The sequence below is a fragment of the Balaenoptera physalus genome (genome assembly GCF_965194825.1).
Source record: "Balaenoptera physalus genome assembly, chromosome: 2".
NCBI classification, from domain to species: domain Eukaryota; kingdom Metazoa; phylum Chordata; class Mammalia; order Artiodactyla; family Balaenopteridae; genus Balaenoptera; species Balaenoptera physalus.
In genome coordinates this window covers 153,820,250-153,841,229 of record NC_138883.1, presented here as the reverse complement: position 1 = coordinate 153,841,229, position 20,980 = coordinate 153,820,250, and positions in this window count along the sequence as shown.

The following is a 20,980-nucleotide window of genomic DNA, read 5'->3' as shown; positions in this document are numbered from 1 at the left end:
TTCCAACTGTATAAAATGAATTATGACTAAGAGCAGTAGTAACAATAAATCTCTGCAAGGTTTCCAGACCTGACCTACGATTACAATAGTTCTCACAAGACCTGATGACCATTACTTGTCACTAAATGTCTTTAATATTGTGATTAAAGTTTGTTTATTTAAGGCAGTGGGGTTTAACTTTGTCAGGGATAAAGCCAATTAGTTTTTAGAAAAATGGCAGACATTTGTTTACCCCTATTTCGCCATTGTTCTTTGCTGACACAGTGCTGCTTAAGAATCTACCTGTAATGGGAAGTGACCTTACCACCTTCTTAGGGGTAAATCCTGTGTGAGGTTGGGGTCCCCAATGAACAGGCTGTGAGGCAAAGCCCTGTCTCTGTAGGATTTATTGGGAAGGTCTCTCTTGGTGAACCCCCCGCAGAGGCTGATAAAGCAGGTGTGAGCCTCACAGTTGCAATTTGCTGAAAGAGAGAGAGAGAGAGAGAGAGAGACAGGCAGACAGACACACACAGAGAGGGCAGAAGGTAAACATATTAGGGTACAAAGTATTGATAGCATATTCTGAAGCCCTTAAAATATCTAATTACAATCTGTTTTCAAAACTGCTGGGTCTACCGGGACTTAAAAATGATAACAGTCAAGGTGTTGGTACACCAGTGATTTTTATCTGAATTTCTTTTGTTTTCATTAAAGTTGAGCCATATACCTGTAAGGTTGAGGAGGATTTTAATCCCTTTTTAAGACTAGAAGAATGAATTAGAGGGGAATATCTAGATCCTTTCTGCAGATTAGGAGAGTAGATAAGAGAACGGGTAAGTGAAATGGCCAGAACTGCCTTGTACGTCGGCAGCAGAGCTTGAACTATGGGGCTCCGGCAGGTATTTTTATCGCTTGGGTAACAACCTCTGGGCTCCAAGCATCTACATTAATTGACAGCAACTCTACCGCAGAGGATCAGACCAGGCCTTGAGGATGAAATATGTCATATTTGTTTCCCCAGATATGTGGTTGCTTTCTTCATGTTAAATTTTGTCTCAGGAAGGGACAAAATGGAGAAATAAGGTAAAATGCTGAAAACCATCATTTTTGTTTGTTTTGTCTTGTTTTAAGGTAAACATGTGCTCTGCTTTGTTGCAATGATGCCGGCCTTGTGTTTAACTCCTACTTGGTTCAGTAAAGATGGATTCTCCTCCCAGGGTTCATTATTTTAATAGTTATTCACTTGAGTAACTGTGTTTCTGAAGCAATTTTGATCATGTCACTGGACACTTTTAAAGTCAGACAGGCTGACTGGGGCTTTTCTGTGTTCCTTAGTATGGGTAATTGCTATTTCTACAAATGTCAAAAAGTGCCATGTTTTTACAGAGCTGTGAACAACGTTGTCAATTCAAGGGCAGCAAAATGTGCCAACTATTTCAATGCTTTATGGGTATTGATTTAGGAATAAACAATAGGAACCCATAGTTCATACTCAGTACTCTCTTTTATAAATCTAGTGGTTATAAGCTGTAGATATCCATTAATGCGAAGGATCTAGAAAATGGCTAGGATAGCATTTTGACACTTCTTCCAGAAAATACTCATGATTTTCTTTAATTGTTCATTATCAGGCCTGCCAAATCATATGCAGCCACAAGAATATCCTAAATTGAAGCCATATTTCTAGTCGGCTTCTGTGTTAAAATTTTTTGTTTAGAATGTGTCAGTGTAATAAAGAAGGTTTTGAGTGGCAGTTATGTACACAAGAAAATTATAATACAGGTCATAAACTGAGAACCAGTGGCTCTTGGTGGAGACATGAAATGGTCCTGGTGTATTGCTCTTTGTGGCTTAATGCTCCAAATATCCACTATTCAACCAGCAAAGATTTAACACCTATGTTGAGAAAAGAACTGCTATGTGCTCACAAGGAATGAGATTTAATTTCCCTCCTCTGTTCAGGGAGAGATAAAAAACAAGTCCTTCTGGTCTAGAAGGGGAGGTGACCATTTCTGCACACAGGCGTGGAAGGAGCTCCCTTTGAAGTTTTCCCTCCTGGAAGGCAAGGTGCCTGTCAGCCTCCATCATGGGCTACGCTGGTCCCATGGATCCCACTCACCCCTGCTCCTTCGTGGCAGGCACTGTGGCCTCTGCAGTCTCCGTGGACCACTGCTGACACACAAGGCAGGTGAGGATGGTGCCCAGGTCAGGGCCAAGCCTGCTGAAGGCCTCATTCCACACACATCGTGACTCAAAAAAAAACACTCAATTACAGTAAGCAGACTTTTTGGTTTGGACGTGGCCTCCGCACGGACCTAATTGTTTAAACGGCAGGAAGACCAAGATTCCACACTCCCTGAGCCTGAGGGTTCCTCCCATGAGGGTCGTAATTTGGGGTGTGCATCCCTGAGGAGGTTGAAAAGCCTTGGAGAGCTGAATCCATTTACCTCTGACTGCTTTTGATTGGTGTGTGTGCTTTGTGCCTCTATTGGTTTTTTGATAACTGAAGTGCAAACAAAATGATGCAGAACCTGCATCATCATTTGCACCAATATTAAAACCTACACCAGATTCCGTAGCCTGGTCTGCTTCAGATGGTTGACCGCTTTGCAGTAAAAATGAGGAAGTAGGAGGAAGTGAACTCTGCAAGGAGAATCCGCAAACCCCACTGTGTCTCTGGCTGTGGCAGAGAATGGTAAAAAAAGTAGACAAAACTTTATACTTTCTTCTGTAGCTTGAAAATGTTCACTGTCCTACCCTATTGTTTCAAGCATAATGAACAGTGGAAAGTTCATGATTTTCTGCAAAATCCAATTGTATAGATTTTTTTGTGACATTTTGATTATGTCCATGGCCCATTTTTCTACTGTTTTAATTTTCTCTTATTTAATTTTTAAATAAGAGCATTAGCTCTTTGCCTAAAAATTATATTGCATTTTTTTTGCAATTTGTGTTTCTCTTATGACTTTATATATATATATATATATATATATATATATATATATTTGACTTTATATTTTAAAGTTAAACTGCTTGTATAATTTAAGTAATATATTTTGTCTATGGCATGTGTATTTATGTCCAGCTGAGAAAGCACTTCTCCACTCCATGTTTATAGATAAATTGTTCCACATTTTCTTCTAAAACTTTTGTGGGTTTATTTTTAAAAGTTTACTATTTGAGGACTTCCCTAGTGGTGCAGTGGTTAAGAATCCTCCTGCCAATGCAGGGGACACGGGTTCGAGCCCTGGTCCAGGAAGATCCTTCATGCTGCGGAGCAACTAAGCCCGTGCGCCACAACTACTGAGCCTGTGTGCCACAACTACTGAATCCTGTGTACCTAGAGCCTGTGCTCCACAACAATAGAAGCCACCACAATGAGAAGCCCATGCACCGCAACAAAGGCCCAATGCAGCCAAAAATAAATAAATACATTTACTAAAAACAAATAAAAATAAAAATAGAAGTTTACTATTTGATTCTCCTGGAATTTATTTTCATATAAGAAATGAATTAGAAATCCAATTATATGTTTTTTTAAAGAATAGGATAGACTGTTTTTCAATCACATTTATTGAATATAGGATTCAATATAGGATACATATGCACCTAAATAAATCCAATACTTTCACTAAGCAAAAAACAAAAACAACAAAAACAAACAAACAAACAAACATAATGCAAAATATAGCCATGGGGTGGGGAAGGAGGAAAAATGTTATAATTACGGGATTTTAAGTTTTGCACTCAGAGTGTATTATCATTATTATTATATATTATTAATTATTATCATAAAGTTAATTTTAAGTGGAGAGCTGATAAATAAGAGGAGGATGAAGAGGTCAATAAAAGGAAGTGAGAACTCAGCCTTAAACCTCTAACAATAATTTGGGATTAAAACCTGTACTTAAAAAAAACCATTAAATCTATTAGAGTAAAAATATAGAAGATCCTGATAGCTTTGTGGTAGAAAAGGGTGAAAAGAATTTATTTTAAAAGAATGAAAATATAAAATTCAAATAGTTTTTTAAAGTTAAAGCAACAGATAGGAAGTTATATTTGGTATTTCTGTATTAGAGGAAAGTTTATTATCCAGTGGAAATACGCTGAGTTTTTAGTTTGATGCCTGACTTGGGTAAGTAAGCAAAAGGTAGCTGACATTGTCATGGATGTTGTTGTTACTGTTCAAAGTGCATACTTTTTAGCTTCATTTTTTTTAAAAGCTTCACATTTGTTTTATTTATTCATCACTTGATAGATATTTGAGTTGTTTGTACTATTTTACTATAATGAATAATGCTGTTTTGAGTATTCATGTACAAATTTTTGTGTAGACATGTGTTTTCAGTTCTACTGGGTATGTACTCAGGGGTGGAATTGCTGGGTCATATGGTGACTCTGTGTTTAACTTTTTGAAGAACTGGAAACCTGTTTTCTGAAATGACAGGGCCATTTTACATCCCCACCAGCAAGGTATGACGTTTCAATTTCTCAACATACCTGCTAACATTTGTTACTGTCTTTTTTACTTATTATCTAGTGAATGTGAAATAGTAGCTCATGTGGTTTTGATTTGCATTTCCCCAACAAATAATGATACTAAGTATTTTTTTCAGATGTTTATTGGTCATTTGTATATTTACTTTGAAAAATGTATTTTCAAATCTTTTGTCCATTTAAAAAAATTGGGTTATTTGTCTTTTTACTGTTAAGTTGTAAAAGTTGTATATTCTGGGATTTATTTGTATTTTGTCCCATTCTGTGAGTTGTCTTTTCACTTTTTTGATAGTGTTTTTTGATGCACAAGCATTGTTAATTATTGTGAAATCTAATCTATTTTTCTTTTGTTGCTTGTGCTGTTGGTGTCCTATCTAAGAAACCCTTGACTAATCCAAAGTCACAAAAATTTACCTCTATGTTTTCTCTTAAGAATTTTATATTTCAGCTCTTATATTTAGGTCTTTGATTCATTTTGAGTCAATTTTTTAGTATGGTATGAGGCAAGGGTCCAACTTCATTATTTTACATGTGGATATCCATTTGTTCCAGCACCATTTGTGGAAAAGACTCTTGTTTTCCTTTTGAATTGTCTTGGCTCCCTTGTCGAAATTAACCATAAATGTAAAGATTTATTCATGGACTCTTGAATCTATTCCATTCGTGTATACGGATATCCTTAGGCCAGAACCATACCTTCTTAATTGCTATAGTTCGTTTGAAATCAGAAAATGAGCCCTTCAACTTAGTTCCCTTTTCCAGTATGTTTTGGTTATTTTGGGTTCCTTGTATTTTCTGTACTTCATCTTAACTAAACATTTTATTTGGATTATTGTAATTTACCTCCAAAGAAATACATGTTCTCCAGCTGGAGGGATGTATGTAGGTGTCTCAGATTGTCTGAGACAATCTGCACTGATGCTTAGTATCTTAGTATAATTATTAAGTGTCTTCCTTTTTAACCCCAAAGAGTCTTATTTTGAAAGGCAAAATATTTGGTCATCCTCATTTTAGATCATGTAGGAGTTGCAAAGCTCTTTCAGTATCCAAGTAGGGAACTGAGTCCATTAGAGGAGTAGACACAATTCATAATCCATTCCAATTCCATGGAGCATTTGAAATTATCTTCACTTCAACTTTTTGAGATAAGCTTATCAATCATCTTTCATGTCATGTTATCTCTCATAGGATATCCTCTGAGTTAAAGAAAAAATCAATCTCATTCACAGACTTTCTCCTTTAGGACAAAGCATAGAGAAAATATGCTTATTTAATTTCTCATTTTTATCTCCCCAATATTATTACATTTGGAAATGCTTTAGAATATTATTCATTATTTAAATATTTTCTTACTATTGTCATAAGAATTTACAAAAAATATTTACACTTAACAAATAAACTATTATAAATCATACCCAACAATAAATATCTCTCAATAAAATTTTAGCATTGCATTCATCAAATATGATACAGCAACATCGACAATAAAGATAAATTTGGCAAAGAATTTAACATATAATCAACCATTTAAAGTGAGTAAAGGATGAAAAACACCCAAGGCAGAGTATAAGAGTAGCAGTTTAAACGCTCTAGAGCAAATAAGATGGGGAATTTATAGCTAGAGGGATTTGTATCTGTGTTGTTTGATTTTACTTTTAACTTCTAAAATTAAATAGGCCTGGAAAAAATATATGAATACATAGTCTTTTAATCCAATAACTGTGTGAAAAATGTTCATGAAATAGAAATCAAGAAAGAAATATTTGAAATTGGTATTAAATATTTTAATTGTAGGCAGGTTTTGGTTTCCTATCTGTCTCTGTATATAGACTTAGAAAGAGCAAAGCTCTTCAAAATAAAAAATAATAGCTAGGGCTTCCCTGGTGTGCCACAACTACTGAGCCCACGTGCCACAACTACTGAAGCCCACGCGCCTAGAGCCTGTGCTCTGCAAGAGAAGCCACCGCAATGAGAAGCCCGTGCACCACAACAAAGAGTAACCCGCACTCTCCACAACTAGAGAAAGCCCGCGTGCAACAACGAAGACCCAACGCAGGCAAAAAAAAGAAATAATAGCTAAATAAGAAGACATTACACAGCAACTTACTAGGAGCACTGAAGTGTCCTGTGATATGAAGAAATAAAATTAGGTTAAATAATGTTGAACCTGTTTTACAGTGTGTGTAGGGAGAGAATTTATGTGATAAAAAACCACCAATGGTGACTCCACCTGATGCACATTCAGTAAGATTTTGGATTATTATATTAAGACTCCAAAACTTATTTGCTTATTGCAAAAGTCTTGCTTTGCTTAAGGTGACAAGTGTTTTTATATGAAAGAAAAAAGAAGAAAAAGCAGAAGAGAGGGCAAGGATGTGCTGCTATTTTATGCCTTCTCTTTTCTGTATCAAACCTGTAGGGAATATTTTGGTTCTGTATTTCAGACAATTCGCCAATGAATTTTCAACAAGGTCATGAATGAAAGGAAAGTAGGTGCCCAGTGTTAAAGAAACCCGGAAGGAGCCTCCAGATCAAGTCATGAACTGTAGTAAACTCTTAAATTTACTTTTGAAGACTGTGTTAGTGGAAATGTGAATTGAATATGCATTAAGTTCCACAGTTTTTCAAGTTAAAGGTCACTTCTAACGCGAATGATTTCTCCCTCATTCTCCCTCTCTAACACACATACACACACACATGCATGCACACTCTTCCTCCTATAAGGTGACACATGTAGAGAGACAAAAGATTTAGTTCCTAGAATTTATATCATGTGCTGAATGTCTTAAAGAAATGGAATGTGGGCCATCTAATTTCACATCAGTGATGATATTAGGAAGAAATCGCAAAGACTGATAAGGCTCAAAGGATGCTATGTAAATAACCTGACCTGAACTACCAAGGAGATTTTATGAGGTCATTTATACAGTAGAATAAAAACAAGTGCACTGGGTTGGATATAGTGTCTTTTTCAGAAAGAATTAAACTTCATTACTCTGCATATTTTGAGAAGTATGGCATTCCTCTTGTCTAAAATCTACTTCACCCAAAAATATATCATTAACAAATTGTTATTATTATATAGCTGTATATTTAGAACAAGTGCTTCTTGGTCAAAATAGAAACAACTCAAAACAGAAATCTTCCATTCAAGCAACCAAATTAGCATTTATCATATGTAAGCCAGTGCATTAAGACAGACAGTAAAGGTGTAGCCCTTACTGACCTGCAATTAGCTTTGTGGCAAAATTACACTCCTCTCAGTTATTTGTCCATGATGCAGAGACATACAAAGAAATTTGGGAACTAGTGATAGCTATTTCTTTTTATTATGGCACTTGATTCTACTATTTAATTGTTAGATATAATACCATTCACTGCCACTGGAAACAATGGCAACTTTCTTTTCCACATTTGCAATTGCCTCATGAATCAAAGAGCAGTGGTAGGCTGCAAAAGTAATAATAATAAAAATGCACCATAAATTTCTCTAAGCAATTATCGTATTTCATGCCTTGTTATTAAATGGAACTTTGAATTTTTCTACTTAGGTAGAATGATAATTTTATGCTGGATAAATGGTCTCTCATTCAAATGTATTGCAATATGATGTACGGGGTGTGGACATGATGTACAGGGTTCCATAAGGGGACTTGCCTCATTTGTGATAATGAAGGCTGAGACTCAGGTGTGTATGCTGGTCCATCAGCCTCCTCTTTTTCCCCACCTCCTGCATCCTACCATGGATGGGCAAGCAGTATTATTCCAAATAAGGCAAGTCCCTTGCTTCCCCATCAGCTCGTCTGAGCTATTGTCTTGGAGAAATGGATTCAGGATTGTTTCAGTGCTTTATATCAAGACTGCAAACAATACGAAAAGATACTGCTGATTTCCTTTTTAGCAAAACGTAGGTGATGCTTAAGGATCACTATTTGTAGAGAGAGAAAAATTACCTGTTCATGAAGCAAAATAAAAATTTTTCACAGTTAATTTTGAAACATATCTTTCTTATGGAAAATTATAGTGGGGACATTGTGAGATACAGTAGACAACGCTCTTAACAACATCCTGTACCAGTTGCTACAGCAGGCGTCTAAAGTAGTAGATTGGTTCTTGTATTTTGAATAAATTCCTCTCATAAATATAATGCTTGCCGAAGTTTGAAAACTGCTGCAACAGATGGTTAATAAATGCTTCCTGGTTTATTGAATTTTAAAAACTTTTGCATGATTATTTATACATGACAAAATCAGAAACTATATGTGATAAAACCATATAAATGGTCCCTTTTCTCTTAGGCATTCAAATTTAAGACCAAAATCTGAAAACAAAATGATCAATTTATGTGATATTTCAATCTACGTTAGATAGATTCAAAGAATTCCAGATGAAGATTTATGCCAATAAAGATTCATATTGTATGAATCACGGTATATGCCAATACGCTACTTCATGCTGATAACAAAAGTACTCACAAAGAATTTATAGTATCTTGAGGGTGTTGTGGATATTACTGCCCACTGTACGTGTGTGTGTGTGTGTGTGTGTGTGTGTGTGTGTGTGTGTGTGAGAGAGAGAGAGAGAGAGAGACAGACAGACAGACAGAAAGAGGTGCGGGGGGAGATCTCCACCCTTAATAAACATATGGAGTCATCCTTCTTTAGCTTATGGAAATCCATTCTTCTACCAGGATGGTAGAATTGAGACTCAAATTTTGTATGAGGATAATTCTCATTATATCTAATGGGCAATTTTAAAGATTGAAAAGTATAATTTAATGTTATAAAATTTCAATTAAATGACTTCAAAAGAGTTGTTGTTCTTGTAAAATTGGTTGAAAGATATTGTGCTATAACAGCTTTACATGAATGTAATTGTATTTAATTCTTACCACTGCTCTATAAGCACAATTATCCTTACACAAGGAAATTAAGAGGTGATGAGTTCTAACACCTATTACTTGCCAAAAAAAGCACTGTCTGATTTTGTGATGGTACACAATTTTCTTAAAAATCTCAATATTTTTAGAATAAGCAACATACATATTATAACTGTATATATGATGTATAAGTATATATGAAGTATTTAAATCATCCATAAGCACATGTTTGTTATTATTGGTCTCTCCTTCTACGTTACTAGAGATATCCCGTGAAATTCAGTGAACACACCAGGAACACAGTCCTTTATCCTTATCAGATACTCAGTGCCAGGACGTTAATTTCGGGGACACTGAAAGTTTTAGTAGAACTAGACTGAACTGTTGCCTCATGAAACTAATGCATAATGCTTCGGTTGGCAACCGAATGCCATTTGTGCGAATGCTGTTTCCCTCTGCCTCTGATTTTCTGCCTCTCCGTAGAAACTGTTGGTCTAATTAATGATTTGGCCAGCTAGTAACCACTCCCTCAGGCTAGCAAAGCACCTTCCATTTTCATATAGTGCTCTGCACTATAGGGAAACCACTTACCCTCCCCAGTTAGATGTAAGCTAGAGATTTTGGTCTTCTTAACCATTTTCCCTAATAAGGATTTAATGCAAGATGAATGCTATAGAAATTTCAAATATTAAAATAATTGTTATGCTTGAGACAGAATTCCCAAGCCTGCAAAATTCTTACTATAGTAACTCATTTCTCGAAATAAATGTGCATGTATGTGCTCCTCAATTATTAAAATAATGTATGTTTATTATAAAATGCTGGACGTATGAGGAAGAGGAAAGCAACCTATAATTTCACCATCCAGAGATAGCATTAATAGAATGAACACCTATGTACAGACCTTAAAACTAGGATCCTACACACCACTCTATTATTATTACTTGAATACTTATCCTTGCTGATACATATTGTATAGTCTTCTGAATTCTCACTTTTCTGACTTTATCATCATTTATATGACTAGTTTCATACTCTTAGACATTTAGGTTATTGTTTATTTTCCACTCATATTATAAAATGTGATAAAATTCTTTCCATGTAAATCATTATACTTATTTCTTATGATTGCTTTAGGATGTATTCCTAATGGTATTTCTGGGTCCAAAGATTTAAATATTTATTGCTTCAATCTATATTGACAACTGCCATCCATAAAGTTTGCAATAATTTGCAGCTTTGTCATCAGTATAAAGATCCTGTTTTCCAGCTTCCTTCCTAACATGGAATATTGCCCTTTTAAATCACATTGGTTTGCAAGTAAAAATCATGTTATACTGCTGTTTTAATTAGCATCTTTTATTATTAAAACAATACAATATTTTTATGTGTTTGCTTTTGTTTGCTTTTTCTTATATGTATCTTCCATTCTATTGTAGTGTTGACATTTTTCTCATTGACATATAGGAGTTAAATAAAGGAAGAATACAGATACATTGTATTGCGTGCATTTTAGACTTTGTATTCACCATCACACACATTTTGAGCATTCATTCTGGGACAAGTTACATAAACTAAGGATCAGAAAATAGACAATTGGTAGAGTCCATACGCAAGTAACTGAGATAAAAATCTAAAGATTCTTTTATTTGGAAAAAATCCCTGTCCTTGAAATACACTTGAAAAATGAATGTGCAACCTGTTTTTACCCATCTTGTCCAGGATATTTTAAAGGACAAAATCACTTCATAATAAAAGTGATAATGTTAATAACAGTTAACATTTACTCTGAGTGTATATGTGAGGTACTGTACCAAGCACTTTGCCTCCTGAAAACGATCCAAGAAGCAGGCAGTCTTTCTATTCAAATTTTATAGACAAAGAAGCTTACCCTTATAAGGTAACATGATTTTTATGCTACTTATGCTATTTTATACTCATGCTTTTTTTTGCTAGTTTTATAAGGTATCATGATTTTTATGCTACTCTAAGTCAGATTTTAAAAAAAAATCCCTTTATATATCTGCATTTATTTTTCCATGTTTCTGCTGCTATAGTAAGAAATATAATTGCTTTTGTTTCTTGACCAGACACCATACTATTTTTATTTATTAGTTCTGATAGTTGTTTTGTAGGTTTCTAAGGATTGTGTATATATAAAAAATAATCATCACTGAGAATAAACACAGTTTTACCTCTTCATTTTCTATTCTGTGTCTGGACCCTGTTTCTCTCATGTGGTCTGTGGATGAGCTCTGAAGTACTGATCAGGTCTGCATACTGACACATTCAATCTGACCAAGAAGAAAAGGGTTTTGCCCAGCTCTTTACTTAGGACGAAAGGCAGAGTTAGCGCTTCACTCCAACATGACACTTCACTATATACTGCAGGCTTTCATGGGAGTTTTAGACCCTCTGAGGACATGCCTGAAACACTCAGGTGACAGACAGTTGTGATGACGTTGAGGTGTTTGGGGTGATAGCCAATCCAGGTAAGGCTTTCCTGCTTTCAGATTTCGTGTTCTGGGCAACTCCATCCAACACACAAGGGTAACACACAGTTAAACGTCCAAGTTTTCCATAAAGGAGCCGTTAATTAAAAATTACAAAAATAAAAGAACTCAGAGTGTCTCATTTCTGGTTTTTTTTTTTTTTTTCTTGTTTCTTTTTCTGTTTTGGAAACTGTCCTCCAAAGCATGCTCAGCAGTTGAGTTAAACATGGGCAGATTTTCACTAGAGGTGAAACTGGCCTAAATCGTCCTTTTGGAAGCCTCCCAAGAACAGAATCAAGAACACTTGGCATTTCAGGTCCATTAAGGGGTGAAATGTGATGAACTACAAATGTTTTCTGCTTTTCCGACACCAGGCCACTCTATGAAGTGGCAGTTGACTATAAAATAGGCTTTTAGTCTGAAATGGAATCTCACTATTTCTCCACCTCCTTTCATACAAATATTGTTTTAAAAACACCATCAGTGGATGAATATGTCTTCAACTATTTTACCTTTACTAGTATACACTTTACTGTAAAATTATAAGTTATGCAGCACAATTCATACTCTGTCATATAGGAGTTTTTCCCTATGATTTGAAAGCAGAATAGTAACTTTGAGACTTATGAAAAGGTAGAAGTACATTATCCCTGTTTTCTCCATGTTGTATAATGAATCACTTTAAAATTTATTACATTTCTTTCCAATTTGGATAAGTATTATTTTTCATTCTGTGTGTCTATGTGTGGATATACATGTAGGTACTTATATTTATGTTACATCTAAGCATAAATATTTATATGCTTAGGTTTTACATATTTTATTTTTTTGTTACATATTTTAGATTTTAATATTTACATGTATATCTGAGCATAAATATTTATATGCTTATATTTATGTTACATCTAAGCATAAATATATATTTTTTTCATAAATTTATTTATTTATTTATTTTTGGCTGTGTTGGGTCTTCGTTGCTGTACCTGGGCTTTCTCTAGCTGTGGCCAGCGGGGGCTACTCTTCATTGCAGTGTGTGGGCTTCTCATTTCAGTGCCTTCTCTTGTTGCGGAGCACGGGCTCTAGGAGCATGGGCTTCAGTAGTTGTGGCACGTGGGCTCAGTAGATGTGGCTCGCGGGCTCAGTAGTTGTGGCTCGTGGGCTTAGTTGCTCCACAGCATGTGGGATCTTCCCAGACCAGGGCTTGAACCCATGTCCCCTGCATTGGCAGGCGGATTCTTAACCACTGCACCACCAGGGAAGTCCCTAAGCATAAATATTTATATGCATATATCTATGAATATCTGGATTAAAAAATAATCACTTATTGTGTTTAGGTTTGCTTATCTAGGGATTTTATGCATCTCAGATATAACAAATGTTTATTGATCATCTACTGTGTCAATCACTCTCCTAGATTTTGGGGATATTTCAGTAAAACCTAGACCAAAATTCTGCCCTCATGAATTTTATATTCTGTCAGTTGCAGCTTTCTTGACTTATTGTTACTATATGGGGTAAAGCGAGTACATCTGTGGTTTTATACAGTATCAAAAATATTATTGAATGGGAAGAATTAATAATTGAGACTATTCTTTTCTGAGTTCTTGATTCATTTGTATCAATTATTAAGTGTAAGGTATTTTTATCTTGATCAATTCCATTTTGTTACATTGTGTAAGTGCAGTCTTTATTAAGAAGCACCCTATGGTATTTTGTATTCATATTTTAGATTTTAAAAAATGTTACCCAGCATAAAAACTGACAAAGTAAAATTAAAATAAATATATAATTATTTATCTTCTACATTAATTTATTGACAGATAAGGTAGCATGGAGATTTTTGTGTTCTGTATTCTGAGCTCAAGATCCAAAGCCAAGTTTCTTCTTGAGCCTAATCTTCTCTGTTCAAATCAATCATACAGTATTGTTTATTTGATTATGAAAATTATGTAAGGCAGCTTGTAAGAATGTATAAACTACAGCAAGATAACATGTTAAAATTGATGATAAAACAAAAGTGGAGATACATAACAGGCATAAGTATGTGACTAAGATGCATTCCTGTTAATGGGTTATACTCAGTGTCAGCGTTTCTCAACCACAGTTGCAGATTAGAATGATTTAGGCAGCTTAAAAATACAGATTCCAAGACCCCTTCATCCTTAAAGTCTGATTTGCTTGGTCCTGTGAGGTGCGGACCTCGTACTGGAATGTGAGATTTTTAAGAATTTCACAAGTGGTTTGAATCTGTAGCCAAGGCAGGAGAAGAACTGCATTAGTTAGAACTAGATTTATCTTTCAGCTTCTGGGCAGATCAGACCACTTATTTAATAGTGTCTATAAGGTTAAACGCAAGCCAGTTGTTCAGGAGAAGTATGGTGCTTTGTGGTCCTAGAACTACATAGATTTTTCCTGGGAGATGCTCACAGGTGGATGTATTGTGACATAATGAACTTCATTCTTAGTAACATTTCTGTGAAAGATATAAAGATGAGATGCATCCGACTCTTATAACAACGCTTTTTCTAAAAGATAGATCAAGGTAAATAATTTTAATAAACTTAAGAAAAATATCTATTGAAGGGTATTAGTGAGATCTTCACTTTACATTATGGATTAGTTGATATTGGACTTTTAAAACTTGATGTTTTTTTCATTTTTAATGACATTTATTGTTTTCTTTCTAATTTTACAAGCAATATATGTTCATTGTAGATAGGTAGAAATACATAAAAGCACAAAGTAAAAATTAACAATCACCCATCATCCTCACCCCACCCACAGAGAAAACCATCATTAACATTTTGCATGCATTTCCTCCCAGTGTCTACATTCTTTAAATTGAAATAGTTGATTTACAATGTTGTGTTAATTTCTGTAACAGCAAAGTGATTCAGTTACATATATATATATATTTAAATATTCATTTCCATTATGGTTTATTACAGCATATTGAACATAGTTCCCTGTGCCATACAGCAGGACCTTGTTGTTTATCCATTCTTTATATAATAGTTTGCATCTGCCAATCCGAAACTCCCAATCCATCCCTTCACCACCCCCCTTCTTCATACATATTTTTTTTTAATTGAGATATAATAGAGCTACATCACTATGTTAGTTCCAGGTGCACAACATAGTAAACTTATAACAATTCTGATAGGTTATGCCATATTTGTGTCATTGCTATTAAATTTCCTCAACTATGTTGTATATTTTGTATATACTTTGTATATACTCTGTATAAAATAGAAACAAAAGAAAATTTAGAAAAAGTTCAAGCCTGTGGAAATGTATTGCACTAGAATTTACAGCAATATTACTTCTAGTTTATTTCTAGTAGACATTGATTAGATAGACTAATTCTTACTGCATTGACTCAGCTGTATTAAACGAAAGGACTCCCTTCATTAAATTAACAAGGGAAGCAACCTATAAAAGTAATTAGGGAGGAAAGAATGGTAAAATTAATCCCAATAAATGGTAAGAGAAGGGTTTATTTCAGTAATACTTGGACATTTTGCAATAGCGAGGATAATGTTTTATGTGTCATTAATCTTGGTAAAGGGCTGATACCAGTGGAAATTGAAAACGGTGAAGCACCAAACCCTGATCTATGTTTTAGCTGTAGTCTTAGAATTAGGGTTTATGAATCTAAACAGCAACGTTTTACTTTTTCCTGTATCTTTTGGTATGGCAGAAAAAGGATTCCCATCAAAACTGATTAAAAAGCTGGCGTTATTTGGAAGTATGAAATGCTTAATGTTAAAATCACACACACACACACACACACACACACACACACACACACACACACACAGAGCAGATTGTAAAAGTTTAATATTGTAACCTTCAAAAGAACATATTATACAAAACAGAAATCAACACCCTTCGTCAATGATTACCAGGGGATCAATTATCAGTGGCATTATGCCTGAAGGCAGGTCATCGATCATTTCTATTGCCACGGCTATGATTGCTGTTGCTGCGGTTATTGAACACTATTGAACCTGCTACCCAATCTTAATCATGAGCATCAGCTACCCCCTTGTCCCCAGTTTCCAATATTTCAGGAGAATAGGGGTTAGAAACCCAGGTTTGAAAGGTCACGAAACCCTAGTGGATTTTTTTTTTTTTTTGATGCCATGTTTGCTGTAAAAGACATCGGGAAATAGTTCAATAAATATCTTCATATTTATCAAAGTAATGGTAGCTCAAATTCTAGGCTAAACATTATTTTTATTTCATGTGCAGCAAAAGTCTGCAGTAAAAGCCTATTGGTCCACCCTAAAAATTTTGGAGAACCAGGGCTGGCCACTGAATGTTCACTTACTTGGTGTCTTTAGTCTCTTGAGAGGAATGGTGAGTTGAACTCTTGGTACTGCTAATAAGGACCCAAAATATCAGGACTGAAATTTTCAGGAGGAAGAAACAAGTCTGCTCTATTTTCCAAGGAGAAAATCTAAGTTGTGAGGGACAATTCCTTGATATTGAAAAGTAAAAGAAAAACAAACCCAAAACAAAACAACTTTCTTTTGGGTTACCTTTTTTACTTTACTTTTATTTTAAGTAATACAGAATGGTTTTATGTGTGACAGTGTCTAGGGACACTTGAATAAACTTGAACCCAGTTCTGCATGAGGGGTTCAGAAGAATTGAAAGATCCAGACTATTTACTGGCAACCTGGTAAGGAAATATATCAGGTTGCCAGTAAATAGTAAACTATTTATTTATTTATTTATTTATTTATTTATTTATTTATTTATTTATATATAAAACAAAACCCAGTGTAGGGCAATGAGCACAGCATCAGCAAACATACAAGCAATGAGTAAAGACAGATACCTAAGGCAAGAGTGGCAGAAGGGATGGCAAAAAATCCAGTCAATGTGAGACATTAACGTACTAACAAAAATAAAGCCCTGGGAAAAACAGCAGGAAAATTTAAAAAATCACTAAAAATGATGTGTTCTTTTCTTTCCTCTGGAAAAATAAAGGGGCCATGAGGTACTTGATGCTCCAGTGTGTTGATGTATAGGTCTCAGAATTCAAGACACCTTCCTGGTTACCACTCATCATGGTCCTGGTCCTCCCTCAGTGTGGACTCTGGCTCATCTGATGGAGCGCCTCATAGGGCTACAGTCAAGGCATCACCTGGAGCTGTGGTCTCATCTGAGGCTGGACTGGGGGAGGGTATGCTTCTAAACTCGGTGGTTGTTGTCACATTCAGATCAATGTAGGTGTCACAGTGAGGGCTTGCCTCATACTTGCGTCTCTGCCATGATCAGGAGAACACATCCAACGTAGCCTGATAGAGGGTGAAGGACATGGGGCGCAGACACTCCCCCAGCCCTATCCCAGAGCCCACCAACTGCCCGACATGTAGTGAGCCCCTCTAAGAAAACAGGTCCCCTGAAGCCAGTCTAAACCACAAATCCACAAAGCCATAAGCTAAATAAAAGCTTATATGTTGAGGTGGCTTTTTAATGCAACACATTTTGTAGTAGATAACTGCTGCACTTTAATCTCTCTCAACATTTCACCTTGAAGGAAATCTCATTTATGTTAAGAAGTTATTAATGCTATTGAGGGGTGTGTGTATGTGTGTGATTAGTTGGTTGCAAACCTTAGTAATTCACATTATGGGTTTTAATTTTTTTCCTTTGGTAGTTCAGCAGTCAATTTCTCTGGTAAAGAAGCCAATGCTGCTTCAAGATCTCAGATGTCAGATATGACTTGCAGAGGATATTATATATAAATGGTTGGATCCCGGTAAAATTTCCTAGATGTTAGTATGATTTGTTTTTCCCACCAAATTCCAGATTTTTAAAATTAAGTTGCCTCTAATTTGTGCAATGAAATGTTATTTACCCTACAGAAGAGTTTTAATAATATGGCACTTCACACACGTATTTATCACGGTCAAGACATTTGTTTTGAAATATGAAATCTATCCACCTGTTGCCTCTCAAGTTTTTGAAAAAAAAAAAAAAGACTCTAAGAATTAATTTCCACTTTTTATGTTCAATTCATATCCAGCAAATGTTACCATATTCCTAAATATAATCTTTCTTTCATTTTAATATCAATGGACTCAGCTAGTATCTTCCAGGTGTAAATCATCTTCAGCCCTTAGACAAGGCTCTTAATGCACAAGTTAAGAACAATGTCAAATATTAAATGGCAATCAATTAACTTCTAGTTAGATTTCTGCTTTTAGCACCTACTCTTTCTGAAATTTTTTAACTGAAAATGTGCCTATTTTTGTTTTTTTCCTTTAGCATTTATTTTTAAAGCCTGCTAGTGACATTCCAAATGATATTTTTCTACAGATATTTTTATTATAGAAAGTGTGATAGGAATTTTGAGACAACACATGCCTTCTCTGAGCAGCCATTGACCATGCTAGAATCCTGAATGGTATTACATGATGGGGAAGAATTCCAAAAGTAACCCCAAGGAATGTATGACACTCATGAATAATCTTATTCTTGAGCTAATTTCATGATCTGAGCTTTGCTCAAAAATTGAAAATAAAGCTGCAGAATAAAACTATAATTTGCTTCAGTGGATTAAATTGTATGTCAATTTAAATTTTATTTTTTCTACTATATTGAGATATAATTCACTTGCAGTAAACTACACATACTTAAATTGTACAATTTGAAAAATTTTGACCCAGGTATGCATTGTGAAACTGTAGTCATAATCAAGATACCAAACATTTTCATCTCAAAAGTTTTTTTCGGGCTTCCCTGGTGGTGCAGCGGTTGAGAATCCGCCTGCCAATGCAGGGGACACGGGTTCGAGCCCTGGTCCGGGAAGATCCCACATGCCGCGGAGCAACTGGGCCCGTGAGCCACAACTACTGAGCCTGCGTGTCTGGAGCCTGTGCTCCGCAACAAGAGAGGCCGCGATAGTGAGAGGCCCATGCACCACAATGAAGAGTGGCCCCCGCTCGCCGCAACTAGAGAAAGTCCTCGCACAGAAACGAAGACCCAACACAGCCAAAAATAAATAAATAAATTTATTAAAAAAAAAAAAAAGTTTTTTTCATGCCCCTGCACCATCCTTCCCCTCACCCCCCACCCCCGTCCCAGCAGCCGATGATCTATTCTCTGTCAGGATGGATTAGTTGCATTTCCTAGAATCTCATACAAATGGAATTGTAGAGCAGCTATGAGATTTTGCCTTTCTTCCACTCGGAATAATTATTCTGAGATCCATCCAAGTTGCATGTATTAGGAGGTTGTTGCTTTTTATTGCTGAGTAGTTTTCAATGCAATAAGTATACTGTATTTTGTTTACCTATAATCTTATTTGGGATGTCTCCAGTGTTTGGCTATTACAAATAAAGCTGCTGTGAACACTCAGGTGTAAGTCTTTTATGGACATATATTTCTTTCTCTCTTGGGTAAATACTTAGTAGTAGAAGGGCTGCTTCTTATGGTAAGTGTGTGTTTAAAGTGTTTAAAAACATGTCAAACTGTTTCCAAAGCAGTTTTATCATTCTCACTCACAGTATATGAGACACCCAGGGATTCTATATACTCCTGTGAATCTTTTCAGCCACTGTAGAATGTGTGCAGTGGTATCTTTTTTGTGTGTTTTTTTCTTTTTTGGAGGAAGGTGAGATTTGTATATCTTATCGTGTGAAGGACCCGTGCAATCTTTTACCCAGTTTATTGGGTCATTTTTTTCCTATTAATGAGTTGTAAGAATTTTTTATATAACCTGAAGACTAGTCCTGTGTCTGATATATGTATTGCAAATATTTTCTCTCAATTTGTGCATTCCCCTTTGATTTTCTTGTGTGATTTGCATAATTCTTTGGAAGAAAAATAGTTTTAGTTTTAATGAAGTCCCAAGTTATCAGTCATTTTTCTTTTAAGATTCATGGGTGTGTGTGTGTATGTGTGTGTGTGTGTGTGTGTGTGTGTGCGTGCTTACCCAAGATCATAAGGTATTTAAATAAATTTGTTTTTACCTTTTGTACTAGATATTATAGTTTTAGGTTTTATATTATCACCTATGATCCATTTCAAGTGTTTTAGCGTATGGCATGAGTGAAGAGTCTATGTCTAATTTTCTGTTATCATTTGTTGAGATGACTTTGCACTTCTCATTGAATTATCTGGTATCTTTGTCATTTACTATGTATGTGTAGGTCAACCAGTAGTTCTAAACCAGTAGTTCTGAACTGGGGGGTGATTTTGCCTCTCAGGGAGTACTTGACAATGTCTGGACATTTTAGGCTGCCACAACTCAGGGGTGCTCCCGGCATCTAGTGCGTGGAGGCCAGGGGTGTGGCTGAACATTCTACAATGCACACCACAGCCCTCACAGCAAACAGTTATCTGTCCCCAAATATCAATAGAGCCAAAGTCGACAAACGGTTGTCTCAGCTTTCTCTTCAGTTCCATGGATCTACTTTTTCACCAATATCATGCAGTCTTGTTGACTTGGGGTTTAGAATAAATCCTGAAATCAGATGGGGTAAATCCTCTGACTTTGTTCTGTTTTTAAAAAACCGCTTTCGTTCTTCTAGCTTCTTTGTATTTCCATATAAATTTTAGTTACAACTTGTCAATTATTACCAAATTCATGCTGAATTTTATTTAATTGCACAGAATGTGTAGATATGTTCTGGAGGGAATCAACATCTAGAATATTGAAGTTTCACATCCAGGAACATGCTATACTTTTGGCTCTCTTTAATTTCCCTCTGCAACTTTTTAAAATTAATTAATTAATTAATTAATTAATTAATTTTCTTATAGTTTTCAGTGTAGAGTTCTTGGACATCACTTGTTAGATTTATTCTTAAGTATTTTAGGTTTCTTGCTCTATTTTTTAAAAAAAATCTTGAATGAATTGTTAAAGTTATAGATGAACATTAAGGATGGGCACATAGGTACTCCATAGATGTCAGTGTGTTTAACAGAAGAAGTGTTTGCACTGGTTTCTGGTAACTCGCTCGCTTTCTGTGTATCTTAAATTCCCAATTCCACATCTTTGGCTTGTGGAGAAAGGCTCTCTCTTGCTGCATTTTCTCCCGTTGATGTTTTTCTAGCTGTTTTCCAGGTACTGTTTGTTCTTTCAGCTGTTCAATTGCCTATGTCTTCTTCTTTA